This window comes from Hyperolius riggenbachi, chromosome 10 (genome assembly GCF_040937935.1).
Source record: "Hyperolius riggenbachi isolate aHypRig1 chromosome 10, aHypRig1.pri, whole genome shotgun sequence".
Taxonomy (NCBI): Eukaryota; Metazoa; Chordata; class Amphibia; order Anura; family Hyperoliidae; genus Hyperolius; species Hyperolius riggenbachi.
The window spans coordinates 28,205,527-28,219,966 of NC_090655.1; the positions used below are offsets into that span (position 1 = coordinate 28,205,527).

The following is a 14,440-nucleotide window of genomic DNA, read 5'->3' on the forward strand; positions in this document are numbered from 1 at the left end:
GTGACCCCACCCAGCGCTCACTGTCATACAAGACAGGCAAAGGTTTGAGGTGCAAAACATATACAGTATATAGATATCTGTGTTTATTAAGAATTATTAAGTATACAGCTTTAAATATGGTAAGCAGTAATCATCACAGAGGTAAAACATCAATACATTACCGGATATTGTAGCTCAACACTCCGTGACCGGGGGACCATCTACGATCATCAGGAGGTACCGGAATGCATACAAGACATCACACAACACGTCTGTCGTGGCACATGAGATCCCAGGCTCCTGGTATCTGCACATACCTTATATACAGTTCTGCCAAGAGCTTAGCACAAAGCGTGTCGGGTAAGCACGACCCCGTCGCCTCCTCCTATTGGTTAATAGCACGGTATACTCGTGCTTGAGAGTCACATGTAACTACTAGTTAGAGTTAAGTTGTGTTTGTGCGAGCTTACGGTTATGCGCTTATTGAGCAATCATCTATGAGATACGCATGCTCAGTACATTGTGTTTTCAAGGGAAGAATGCTTCATCAGCATTTCTGAACCAGCTTTTACCACCTCATACTCCTCAAAACAAATAAGAGGATTCAGGGTCATATGCTGCTATCCTAGGCCCAAATGGCCATGAAAGAGGTGCCAGCCTGTATTATTCTCACATTCCTTGAGATAACAGGAGGAGTTACCATCTTAGGCCCCAATAGCCGTGAAATAGTTTCATATAAAGCGAGAGCCATTACTGTCTATTCTGAATATATATATGTATATATACTGTACTGTCTATATCCAGGCATACGTCACATTTTTGTCAGAATCGTATCACAACTGTCTCTGTAATAAATCAATGTATCTTTCCTCTGTCCTGTTTGTCGGGCTAAAGCTTGATTGTGTGGAATGTGCAGGGCTGCTTGTGATTGGTAGAAGCGATACACACCCTCTGCGGGCCCCCTGCATACTCTGAATGACTCACACTCTATGCTTAGCTGAGCCTATTAGAAGCTGGTTAGTTTGTTTGTAAACACTGCCTAAAACTGTTAATTACAAGCCAGGATTGCAGCAGAGAGTGGCAGAAACAGCACAGAGGGGCACAGGAGAAAATAATGAATAGAATGGTATGCTTTTTATTGTAAGAATATTAGAGTACAGATTCTCTTTAAAAGAGGAACTATCAAATAAACTGTCATTTTGTAAACTCCACCTATAGAGCTTTTAACCAGCAACAATAGAAAGCTTTTCACAGGTCTCAGAGGGCTTTGTTTATCGGCTTTTGTAACAAAGTCGGCATTGGGAAGGCGGGGCTGTAGCCTGTACCATGTGGTGAAAGATTTAGCTACAGAGAAAGGATCTGAAGAGAAGGAGGCTTACTGTATTCTTGTTTTTGCATGTGTACACCCTCCATTCAGAATGAGCTTTTCCTGGCTATAGTTTCCGTTTATTTTATACTGTGTGATGCAGAGAGAGAGAGAGAGAGAGAGAGAGAGAGAGAGAGTGGGGGGGGGGGGGGGGGCAGGAGCAACTGATGAGTTATTTACTCACTAAATGTCATTTATTTCTTCACACAAATAAGTAAAAGATGAAAAAATCCTCTATATTTCTATTTGCTAGTAATTACTGGAGATATATGTGACATTTAGAATTTTAGTTACCTTTGATAATTGACCTTTAAAGTCCTAGTATAGGCCCAGGGTGTTCATATGCATTTTATAGAAGCAGGCAACTGTCAGATCTGTGGATCTACGAGTGTATGCAGCAAGTGCAGTCAAAAATCAATACTATAATATTTATTTACAAAACTTCCATTTGCATCATCACCCATGTAAAAGATCACTATCACAAAAACATTGTAGCAGTCTGTCAGGCGTTTATACAATACGTTTATATAAACTATAACCGTATGTATAAAATCAAAAAACTAAGGCCTCCTACAAAAAATTAATAGGAGGAGTCTTATTGTATTAAAACACCCAACCTTAAGTTCTTATAGTGAGTTTCTCAAGCTACTGGTACAAAGAGTGAAAAGTCAGGACAACTCTTTACTTTCAAAATAATTAATTTATGAAATCTATAAAAGTTGCCAGACTGATTACAAATCAAATAATACGAATCAAACAATAGCCACCAAATATTAATAACCACAAGGTACTTCTCAGTTAGTGTTGGGCGAACACCTGGATGTTCGGGTTCGGGCCGAACAGGCCGAACATGGGCCAGATGTTCGGCATGTTCGGCCCGAACGCCGAACTCAATGGGAGTCAATGGGACCCCCGAACATGCCCATTTTGGGGGCCCTATGGGGTCGCAGGCATAAGGGGGGAGCATGCCCCGGTCGCGGGGGGGGTCGGAAATTCCCCCCACCCCCTCCGCTAGCGCTCCCCCCTCTGCCCGCTTCCCCATACAAAAAGTTTAAATCAAGTTCAATAGTACCTGGGCTGGTGGCATTGGCTGGCAGTGGAGTGAGGAGGAGGAGGAGTCCGAATAGCAGAGTGACGTTGAGGCCGGGCAGCGGGCGGTTCAGCGCTAGTACCCTTGTGGTACTTCCGCCCTTTCTCTGACCTCACGTCCTCTGCGTGATGACGCATACGAGGGTACGCGTGATGCGTACCCTCGTATGCAGAGGACGTGAGGTCAGAGAAAGGGCGGAAGTACCACAAGGGTACTAGCGCTGAACCGCCCGCTGCCCGGCCTCAACGTCACTCTGCTACTCGGACTCCTCCTCCTCCTCACTCCACTGCCAGCCAATGCCACCAGCCCAGGTACACTACTATTGAACTTGATTTAAACTTTTTTTATGGGGAAGCGGGCAGAGGGGGGAGCGCTAGCGGAGGGGGTGGGGGGAATTTCCGACCCCCCCCGCGATCGGGGCATGCTCCCCCCTTATGCCTGCGACCCCATAGGGGGGCCGTATTGCGGCCTGTTCGGCCGAACAGGGCCCTGTTCGCCCGAACAGGGGCCCTGTTCGGCCCTGTTCGGGGGCATACAGAAGTTCGGGGCGAACCCGAACTTAAAAGGCCGAACACCATCAGGTGTTCAGCCGAACTCGAACATCACCCGAACAGGGTGATGTTCTGCAGAACCCGAACAGTGGCGAACACTGTTCGCCCAACACTATTCTCAGTATAAGCTGACTATACACTTCAGAGAAACGTTGACCACAGATATTAACCAATAAATCAATCCATCACAATAGACTGTGCAACCACAAGATGTCATACATATTATCTTCTTTGCAAGGCTTGATTGTAAAACACAATCTAACAAGGGGAAAATATGGAAGCAGATCTATCTGGTCTAAAAAACCCTCAATATATAAAACAAGTTTAAAGTTTACTGATCTGTAAGCACTTATTTTATAAAAAGAATCTGATTTTAAAACAAAGGGAAAAAATATGAAATTATGCAATTATGACCTGCTCTGTAAATGAAACTTTTATATGTCAACCAATCTTTAATCCCCCTAACAAGTTATAAGCTTGAAGGGGAAAAAAACATTCATTAATAAAAAATGAACCCAAATCAAACACAGATATTCCTAGTTGCAATTCCAGAAAGGTCACATGTTCAGGGTATTCTATACTAGGTGTAGAATCATTGAAAATCCAAGCCCCTAACTTAGTTGGCTTTGATATAATTAAACATGTATAATTACCAATAATATTGTAATGATCCGCTCAGCTGGCTGCACAGGCAGAAAGCTGTTTGACCATTCCTCTAGTCTGTGGGCTGCAGGTCTCTGGAAGAGAGACCTGTCTTTCCTTTGCAAGTTTCTGATCTGCTCTGCTGCTGAGGAATTTGCATACATTGGTTATGCAAATCACCTAGCTGCCTCCTTTGTAGGCTGGCAGTATAAAAAGCTATGTTTTTCCAGAGTCCTTTGCTGGTCATCCCTTCATGGTTTGTTGAAACACTCCTAGAGTGTCAGCCATGCTATTTCTTGTCAAAGTTATCTTAGAGTAATTCTTGGGACTGCACTAGGCAGTTTCCCTAGTGCAGTTAGATTGTTATCTGTTTTGTCTGTATTGCCTCTCTGTTGTGATTGTCCTGTCGCCTACGGTGGTTGTCAGGAAATCGTTTGTCTGGGGGTGCTGACCAGGGCGGCGGTTGCTACTGGTAGCCCCTTCTGTTCATCTGTCTTGCTTGGATCGCACTAGCATCTAGTGGTAGCGGCTGTGGATCCTTCTGATCTGCTTTCTTGGAGTATAGCTGGAGCAGCGGTTGCTACCAGCTATCTCATCTGTCTGTCTTGCTTGGATCGCACTAGCCTCTAGTGGAAAGAGCAGTGGATCTTCCCTTTCTTGTTCCTGAACCCAGATTGCACTCGCTTTGACGGAAAGAGCAGTGGATCTCTCCTTTCTTATTCCTGTTTTCCGTTTGTCTGTTTTGTCTGATACGAACGCTTGCTGTAGGCTCGGTGAGGTAACCGTTAAGCAAGCGCTCACGTCCTCTGTTTCGTGTTTGTCTGTCGGTGGTTAGTTAGGCGTGCTTGCCTCTGTTGCGCTTAACGTGCGGAGATCACGCTGTAAACGCGTTCGCTGTTGCGAATGAGTGCGGTGTTCATGTTTAGTTAGCGTTTGTTGTTTTCATTGTTTTCTCATTGTTGTTTGCTGTGCCTTTGCTCCTCTCGTGTTCTGTTCTGATCTGTCTTGTGTCACTTCTGGCGATCGCCTTTCTCGCGATCGCGTTCTTGCTTTTGTTTCTGCTGATGTGTGTTCACCGTCGCAGGGTCGCGACTAGATTGGTGAACACACATTCATCCTGTATCTGTGCTCTTTCTCTTCAAGGGCTGTTCAGCCCCGCTTTGTCTTAGATCTGTACAATTCCCATCTGGCATTGGTGGCTGTGCAGAGGCTGTGCTCGTCTGCACGCCACAGCGCCATCTGCTGGTGGGAATTGCCCTCTGTTGGTGCATTGCACCTAGCCTGGGTTCACCTAATGATATGCTTGTGGAGGGTTTTCGTTGTGTCAGTGCGCATCTTGTGCACTGACCGCGAAAACGATTCCGCAAACGTTACAAATATGAAATAAGGTATCTTGCCAGGCCTGCACTGCTAACCCGATCTGGGAGTGGCCTCAAGGCTGGTAGGGCGTGAGAGCCTGGGATCCCTTCTTTCCGTTCAGAGGATGAGAGTGTCCTTTAAAGAGTGTGTGTGCGCAGAGGAGAGTCTCTTTTCTTTTGAAAGGATGAGTGTGTCGAGTGTCCAGTGCACTATTATTTATACCCCTCTAACTAACTTATAACTCAGCCCTCCAGGTAAACTAAGATCCAATCAAGAACTGAAAGGTGTGACTAAAGTTTGCAATTAACTAGCTCATTTAAATATCTGATTAATCAAGATTCATTTGATATCAGACATTTTTTTCCATTTCTGGATGTGTAGTTGTCCTGCAGGGGGCATTGTGGTCCTGCGTTCTGAGAGGATATAAAGCAATTAAACTTTGAACTCTTTATAATCTAAAGAACGTGTTATTTGTTAGTATTTCATTTAATTGGAAAAATGGTCATAATTTCTTAATCTCTCTCAATAATTGTGAATACACATACTAGATGAAACGAGCTATCTCATAATCCTCAAGAATTTTAGCTGGTGTTTGAGAACAACTGTTATAATGTTATGAAGTACACAATAGAAGGTCGCACCACTCGGCACTCAGCATGTATGTCTTGGGGGGATAGAGTAAAGGAAGCAGTCCGCAATTGCGTCTTCTGATTGTTCCACACTACACCTCAAAAGCACTCCTGTACAATAGCATGTGAACCAGAGCCAAAGGACGTGCAGCCGGTAAAAACAACTTAGAAAGAAGTCATATGCAGCAGGTACATCAAAACAAGCCGGGCAACTGTCACTTTGTTCCACTTTAATTCATCTTCATGCAAGACATGATACATACATAATTGTAGCTCTTCGCGGTGTCAAACCTGTTCCAGGTGTCTGTGCTGGGGTGTGTCAGGGTTCGGTGACCAGGGTGAAGGGACTGCACTACGCCGTTTCGCGCCTGACTGGCGCTTGTTCACGTGCTTGTGTCCGTATTCATGAGTGCGCCGTGCGGGCTTCCTGTGTATACTCTGGAAGCCGCACCCTCCGCGCTCATGATTGGTGCATGGAGTGATGTCATAAGGGTCGGGGGTGAAGGGGCGGGGCCACACCTTACTATTGGCGAGCGTGATAGTGCATTGCCTACGCTGGATATAACCAGCATATGCGGCGATTCCGGTTGCTATGGCAACATAATATTTATGTGCTAAAAGTGACAAATAATATGAACATACCGTGCTAGTTATCAAAACTGCTTAAAACATGCATGCTGTACCATGACTCTGAATATTATAACATAATACAAAAATAGCTAGTGCCAACTCAAACATAGTGCATTGTTCTGTGCATACAAACATTTTTTTTTAATAGGGGATTGGGGCTTACGTGGGGATTTTATAATCATAATAATAAAAAGATATTTTTTATATTGGGCAGCAGGATAGTAAAACAATATCATTTCATGCTACCATGGACAGACATACTAAATCCACAAAATGTTAGGTTTTGATGTACCTGCTGTTATAATGTTATCCCAGCAACTTTAGCTCTTGAGTTTGAGTGTCTGGCCTGAGAGTTAATTATTATAACTAAATACACATGCAAGTTCTATAGGAAACCTTATAGTGATCTGCTACATTTGGTATTTGAATATATTTTCCTAATACTATGCATTTAACTATATAAAATAATAGTGGCTGGATAGAGTACTGGTTAAGGGCTCTGCCTTCGACATGGGAGACCAGGGTTCGAATCCTGGCTAAGTCAAGTACCTATTCAGTAAGGAGTTCAAGGCAAGACTCCCTAACACTGCAGGGTGGCCTCTTGAGCGCTTCCCAGTGGCTGCAGCTCTTGAGCGCTTTGAGTCCGACAGAAGAAAAGCGCTATATAAATGTTCAGATTATTAATATGGGATAATGCTTATTACATTACTATATATCCTCTGCCTCTAATACTTTCAGCCATACGCCCTGAACAAGCATGCAGCAGATCGGGTGTTTCTGACATTATTGTCACATCTGACAAGATTACCTGCATGCTTGTTTCTGGTGTGATTCAGACACTTCCTCAGCCAAATAGACCAGCAGGCCTGGTCTATTGCTTAAAAGGAATGAAATATGGCTGCCTCCATATACCTCTCACTACAGTTCTCCTTTAAAAAGTTCAGTCCCAAAGGTACCTATTTATGAATTCTTTTAATTGTCTTTTCTTAAATGCAAACATTTTACATGGGTAATTATGGGAAAGTGTGGGAGGAAAGAGGTTCATTTTTAATGCATGTGTGGGTATTTTTACTGTATTAAAATTAATGTAGGTGTAATGTGATTATTTGGCCACAAGATGTCCTCACGCATTATTTCCCAATAGTGCGCTAACAGGAAATAATGCGTGGCTCTGTTACTTTCGGTATTACAACGACCGCATGCATCTCATTAACGCCAGTGATCATTGTCACGGGGATAATAAAGGGAACTGTGTTCCTATTAATTTATCTCCCCACTAACAGGAACGCGTGCAGTCACACAAATTTGGAGAGGTATATAGACTACAGGTAATCCCAATATACTCAAATAGGTCAACAAGTTCAGTGGAAAAATCTACAAAATTGTTTTTATTAGAACATTACAATACTAACATATAAAAAATTAAAAACATGAGGGAGTGGCCATCCCACCACACATACAACCATCACACACAGCACATGTATACAGCCGGCCTCACAATCTTGTTGAAAGTCTGTTTGGCTTGCAAGCAGATTGTATGTTGCTAGATGAAGGGCATTGGTAAGCAGTCAGTGGCAAAAGCAAGCCTAAGGTGCAGATTAATCTCCTGTCTATAGAGACATGTGCTCGGGATAATGTCCATGCACATTGGCAAATAAGCAGAAGCGACAGTAGCAGAAGGCAAATCTGATTAGAAAACCAGTCTTGATAACAAGAACATGTGTAATGACATCTCACCCGTCTGGCGTATCCGCATGCAAAGACGTACTGGTATGGAGTAATCAGAGATGAAAACAAAGTTGCAGATATGTCCGTCCGCGGTAGCCGCTATACTCAGTAACGTCCCATAGGCTAGTTCCAGAAGCCACAAGCAGGGCCCGGTGAAGTTGCTCGTTCCGGAGCAGAAATAGCTGAATGCAGTTTCACCGCAACTGACTGCGGCAGAGGTGAGGCTGTGCTGGCGTGGCTACAACCCGTGGTGCACATGCAGATGTCACCTAGATGGTCTAACGGGGAGCCGATGGAGTGAGCGTGGCGGGACGGCGTCTCCTCAGAGCCAACAGCCCTGGAACGCGTGCAGTGCCCATTCGCCGCAATAGATGATTATCTACATCCCTGGGCAGGAGCGTAAATCCTGCGGGATGTAGATAATCAGTCTGAAACCACATAAGTGGTTAAAGAGGAGCTGTCAGCCATACTATCTCAGAAAAAAAACACATATGTAAGTAGAGCAAGTATTTATCTACTATTGCACTGTCCACATTTAGATTTTAGTGATTTTTCCATAGTAAAAAAAAAAATGCTTCTTAGGATTTTCCATTTTGCCTATCTTGAAGCCTATTCTGACATCATTTCCTCCCATACTGTGTCTAGCATTGCCCGTCCTCCTCCCAGTCTTCAGACACTCCCACCCAGCTCTGCAGTAGAAAGTGTGTTGTCTCAGAATGAGAAATATTGGCCAATCAGAGAGGAGAGCAGAGATGTGGGAGGGAAAAATGGGAAGGAATGAATGATGTTACAGCGATTCAGGCTGCATTAGTTATGTCTGAGGGGAAAGTAAAGGAGAAAAAAAAGAAAGCCCAGCATGCCTTGCAACTTCCTTTGTGCGGCAGATGTACCAAATAAGAGCCAGGGAAAGTGGGGAATGTTGTTTTATGGAGGCGAAAAGTAAGAGTGATTTATAACTGATAACTTTTAGATTGCCTGGTTAGCAACCCAATTACTTGTTTACCAGATAAAAATAAATAATATATATTTTTTTGTATTTAACGCCAAACAGTTATTGTAACGATCGGTGAAGCACAGAGAGGTCTGATTACCAGTGACCTGCAGCGTCACGGGGAATACAGACGTATACCAGATTATATGTGATCTGCAGTATCACCGATAATCCAATATACTGGCTAACCTCTGTTCACCTGAGTAGAGTGTAGTGTTTGGTGTAACAGTAACACAAAAATGCCGAGGCCTGGGTGCAGCAAGGAGAACTGCACGGATTCCTTCCGCAGACCTGAGCTCTCCAAGACGGGAGGAGTCAGACTGACAGTAGGAAGGAAAGTCCGAGAGTGACACTCAGGAAGAAGTGTCACTAACAGGACTGGGAACCGCCTCCAATCGTGAGGTCGGTTCTCAAGGTCGGACAAGCCAGGTCGTACACACACGGACAGATAAAGTACAAATACAGTAGGCAAAGGCGGAGTCAAAGTACAGGCAGGGTTCGGCAACGGGGTATCAGATATATCGGGGTACAAAATCAGGAGGCAGAAACAGAGTCTAGGAACGAGCCGAGGTTCGGCAACAGAGTATCAGAAATATCGAGGTACAAGGTCAGAGTTCAGGCGGATAGTCGAGGCAGGCAAAAGTCATAACAAATAATCACAATCAAACTAGTACTTTAGCTATCAAAATCTATCTAAGTGTAGGATTACAGCTCCTGCTGGTCCCGGCACACTTGAGGATCTGACTACGGATCTGGGTGCTCCCACATGTGTGATCGCAACGCCAGACGAAGCAAGAGTGAACAGCCGGCAGTATATATGCACCTAAGCATCCCCTGCACCTCCCAGATTGCTGGACCAATGGGGAGCGGAGTAAAGAGTCAGCTGACCTGCCTGATCAGCTGACTCTCTCCCGGGTGACATAAGGCCTGCTTGAGTGCGCGCGCGCGCGCGTCACTCTAAACTCTGTGGGACTACGGGTCCCAGCCACCGCAGCCCCGCTCAGCGGTGTCTCTGCTGCGGGGACATGTGCGCGAACCGCCGCGTCCAACGCGGCGGTTTCGCCGCGTTGCCCCACCTGCTGCATGGAGGCAGCCGCCTCATGATGTGAAGAGGCGGCTGCCTCTCCGTGTGATGCGGAAAGAGCCGCCCGCCGCTGGCTCATGGCGGCGGCTCTTCCGCGATTCCTCACAGTACCCCCCCCCCCCGAGGAGTGGACTCCGGACAGCTCCTTCTAGGCTTCTCTGGATGTGAAGCGTGAAATTCCCTTACTAACTCATCCGCATGCATGCGGTTCCCAGGTACCCATTGCCTCTCCTCAATGCCGTACCCCTTCCAATGTACGAGATACTGTACCGAGTTCTGTACAGTACGTGAGTCTATGATCTTCTCCACCTCATACTCGGGTTGGGCATTGACTAACACCGGAGGAGGAGGAGTGGGACCCACCTGGGCTGCGGGTTTGAGAAGTGATACGTGGAAAGACCTCACTCCACGCATGCTGGCGGGAAGATCCACGGTATACGTGACATCGTTGATCTTCCTAGTAACTGGGAATGGACCCACGAACTGGGACCAAGTTTGTCAGAGGGTTGTTTCAGGGTCAGGTGACGAGATGACACCCAAACCAAATCTCCTGGTTGAAATCTCCACTCTACCGAGCGTCTCTTATCAGCCTGACCTTTCTGACTCTGAAATGCTTTAACGAGATTATTCTTAATGGTCCACCACCTGTCTCTAAATGACCTTTGCCAGGCCTCCAAAGCTGGGAACGGAGTGGATGCAACTGGCAAAGGAGAGAATTTAGGCAATTTACCTGTCACAATCTGAAATGGACAGAAACCTGAGGAAGAGCTCTTCAAGTTATTGTGGGCAAACTCTGCATAAGGAATATATTTAACCCAATCGCTCTGTGTCTCGGCAACATAGCACCTCAAAAATTGCTCTAAGGATTGGTTGACCCTCTCCGTCTGGCCGTTTGTCTGCGGGTGGTACCCCGAGGAAAATGACAATTTCATGCCCATTAGGTGACAAAATGCCTTCCAAAACTTCGAAACAAACTGGACTCCCCGATCGGATACTATGTTTTCTGGGATGCCATGCAGTCTGAAAACATGGATGATAAATAAATCGGCCAGTTCCTGGGCCGAGGGGAGTCCTTTCAGAGGCACGAAGTGGGCCATCTTACTAAAACGGTCAACCACCACCCAAATAACTGACATGCCCTCAGATCTCGGAAGCTCTCCCACAAAGTCCATGGACAAATGGGTCCATGGCTCACTCGGGGTGGGCAAAGGCTGTAAAGTACCTACAGGTGCCAGGCGGGAGGGCTTGCTTTTTGCGCACACCGCACATTCCCTGACAAACTCCTTACAGTCGGCGGCCAGCGAAGGCCACCATACACATCTGGCCACGAGATCTTGCGTTCTAGACGCTCCCGGATGTCCCGCATTCTTATGGGAATGGACCATCTCCAAGATCTGAAAACGGAGTGGTAACGGAACAAATAACACCCCGTCTGGTTTCCCTTCTGGGATATCCTGCTGAAAAGGACTCAAAGTCTCTTTCCAGTCCTCCCAAGTCTCGGTGGCGGCTAACACCATACTTCGTGGGACAATGGTCTCGGAAACAGAGGGCTGTGCTGTCTCCGGCTCAAAACACCTAGAAAGTGCGTCCGCCTTGGTATTCTTACTACCTGGCGTGTATGTGATCAAAAATGTAAATCTCAAAAAAAATAGCGACCACCGAGCCTGTCTCGGGCTTAACCTTTTAGCCCCCTCGATGTATTCTAGGTTTTTGTGGTCGGTATAAACCGTGATCGTGTGCTCGGCTCCCTCTAGCCAGTGACGCCATTCTTCAAAGGCCAATTTGATGGCTAGGAGCTCCCTGTTGCCTATGTCGTAGTTTCTCTCTGCCGGAGAGAACCTTCGAGAAAAATAGGCACACGGGTGTAGTCTACCCTGAAGACCAGAACGCTGGGACAGCACAGCCCCCACCCCGATCTCCGAGGCGTCTACCTCAACAATAAACGGAAAGGAAGTGTCCACATGTCTGAGTATGGGGGCTGAGCAGAACAACCCCTTTAACTTAGAAAAAGCCTGTAAGGCCTCGGGAGACCAATGAGTGGTGTCTGCCCCTTTTTTAGTAAGGCTAGTGAGAGGGGCGACAACTGTGGAGTACCCCTTTATAAACCTTCTATAATAATTCGCAAACCCCAAGAACCGTTGCAATGATTTTAACCCCACCGGCTGTGGCCATTCTAGGACCGCGGAAACCTTGGCAGGGTCCATAGACAGACCTGAGGTGGAGATTATATACCCCAAAAAAGCCACCGACGTGACCTCAAAAATACATTTCTCGAGTTTGGCGTATAACCGATTCTGCCTCAGTTTGTCTAACACCATCCTGACATGGGTTCTGTGTTCCCGGAGGTTGTTAGAAAAAATGAGAATGTCGTCAAGATAGACTAGGACGAACTTTCCCAAGACCTCCCGAAAAACCTCATTGATGAGTTCCTGGAAGACGGCCGGGGCATTGCACAAGCCGAAAGGCATCACCCTATACTCGTAGTGCCCATCAGGGGTATTGAAGGCCGTCTTCCATTCATCGCCCCTCCTTATACGCACCAGGTTGTATGCCCCCCGTAAATCCAATTTTGAAAATATCCTAGCCTCAGTGACTTGTGTGAATAAATCGTCTATAAGTGGTAGCGGGTAACGATTCTTCACCGTGATTTTATTGAGGCCACGATAATCAATGCAAGGCCGTAAACCCCCGTCTTTCTTTTTAACAAAAAAGAAGCCTGCCCCAGCGGGTGACCGGGATGGCCTAATAAAGCCCTTTGCTAAGTTCTCACGGATGTACTCCTGCATAGCAAGTTTCTCGGGACCAGATAACTTATATAAATGGCCTCGAGGAGGCATACAACCAGAACGAAGGTCAATGGGACAGTCAAATGGGCGATGCGGGGGTAATTTATCCGCGGCCTTGGGACAAAACACATCGGCATAATCCGAATACTGCTCCGGTATACCCTCCACCTGTACCTTAGTTAAACCCAATGTTAGTCTCCCCAAACACTGCTGGAAACAATGAGGTGACCAGGCTGTCAACTGTCCTGTGGCCCAGTCTATCTGCGGGGAGTGGACTTGCAACCAAGGCATGCCTAGGATTATAGTGGAGGTGGACATGTGTAAAACAAAAAATTGTAACTGCTCCTCGTGTAATACCCCTATGGTGAGCTTCACAACCGGAGTCTGTGACAGAGGACAATTCCGCTGCAAAGGGGAATCGTCAACAGCCGTAACCTGAATGGGGGGTCTCACGGGAGTGAGTAGTAGACCCAACTCCTGAGCAAACTCAAAATTCATAAAGTTAGCCGCTGAGCCGGAGTCAATGAAAGCTTCAGTGGCAACAGACCTATCATCCCATGTGACAGTACAAGGGAGAAGCAATTTTTTCTCTTTAAGGGGTGAAGTTTGTGTGCCTAGGGTGTCACCCCCCACTACTCCTAGGCAGACCCGTTTCCCGCCCTGTTGGGGCAATTTCGCACCCTATGCCCTGCCTCTGCACAGTATAGGCACAGTTGTTCCGTCATTCTCCGCCTCCGCTCCACCTGGGTCAGTTTTGATCGACCAATTTGCATTGGCTCTGGTGGAGGCAAGGCCGGAGAGGACGAGACAGACGGAGTTGCGGTTACTGGGGATGCTACAGCTGGTACAGCGTACGAAGTCACCCTGACCCGGTGACTACTCCTAGCCTGCCTCTGATGGCGTAGCCTGCGATCTACGCGAATGGCTGATGAAATGGCCTCGTCAACTGTCTTGGGCTCGGGTACGGTCAACATAAGATCGGAAACCTCTTCCGACAACCCAGACAAGAAATAGTCCATGAGGGCAAAATTATCAAATCTCGAGGTGACTGACCACCTACGGAACTCTGCCGCATAATCCTCGACTGACCCTCTGCCTTGCCGTAAGAGTTTGATCTTCGGCTCTGAGGATGCCGCAAGATCAGGGTCGTCGTAGATTATAGCCATGGCCTTAAAAAATTCCTCTACTGAGGTCAAGGCAGTATCGGTAGCGGGCAGGTGGTATGCCCAAGACTGGGAATCTCCAGTCAATAAAGTTTTAATGAAAATGACCCGTTGGGTCTCAGTCCCCGAGGATCGGGGTCTTAACTCGAAATATGACAACACTCTACTCCTGAAATTTCGGAAGTCAGACTTGTGGCCGGAAAACTTATCAGGGACAGGCATACGTATGTCCTCACTGTGAGGGGATCGCACTGAATCAACTGATGTCTGGAGGGTTCTCACAGAGCCTGTTAAGGCATCAATTAAGGCTTTGTGCTGGCCTAGTGACTGATGAATGCTATCCACCGAAGTGGCAAGCACAGTCAGAGGATCAGTGCGTTCCATCGGTATTTTGGTCTGGCGTTCTGTAACGATCGGTGAAGCACAGAGAGGTCTGATTACC

At 46.6% G+C, this 14,440-nt stretch overlaps 1 protein-coding gene across 1 annotated transcript in view; it reads left to right on the forward strand.

The window, feature by feature from the left end:
- The window catches only part of LOC137536632 (astacin-like metalloendopeptidase), a gene marked incomplete at its 3' end in the record, with an annotated part of 58,607 nt that overhangs the window by 18,738 nt on the left and 25,429 nt on the right, over positions 1 to 14,440 (forward strand). The gene's annotated exons all lie outside the window — the stretch shown is intronic.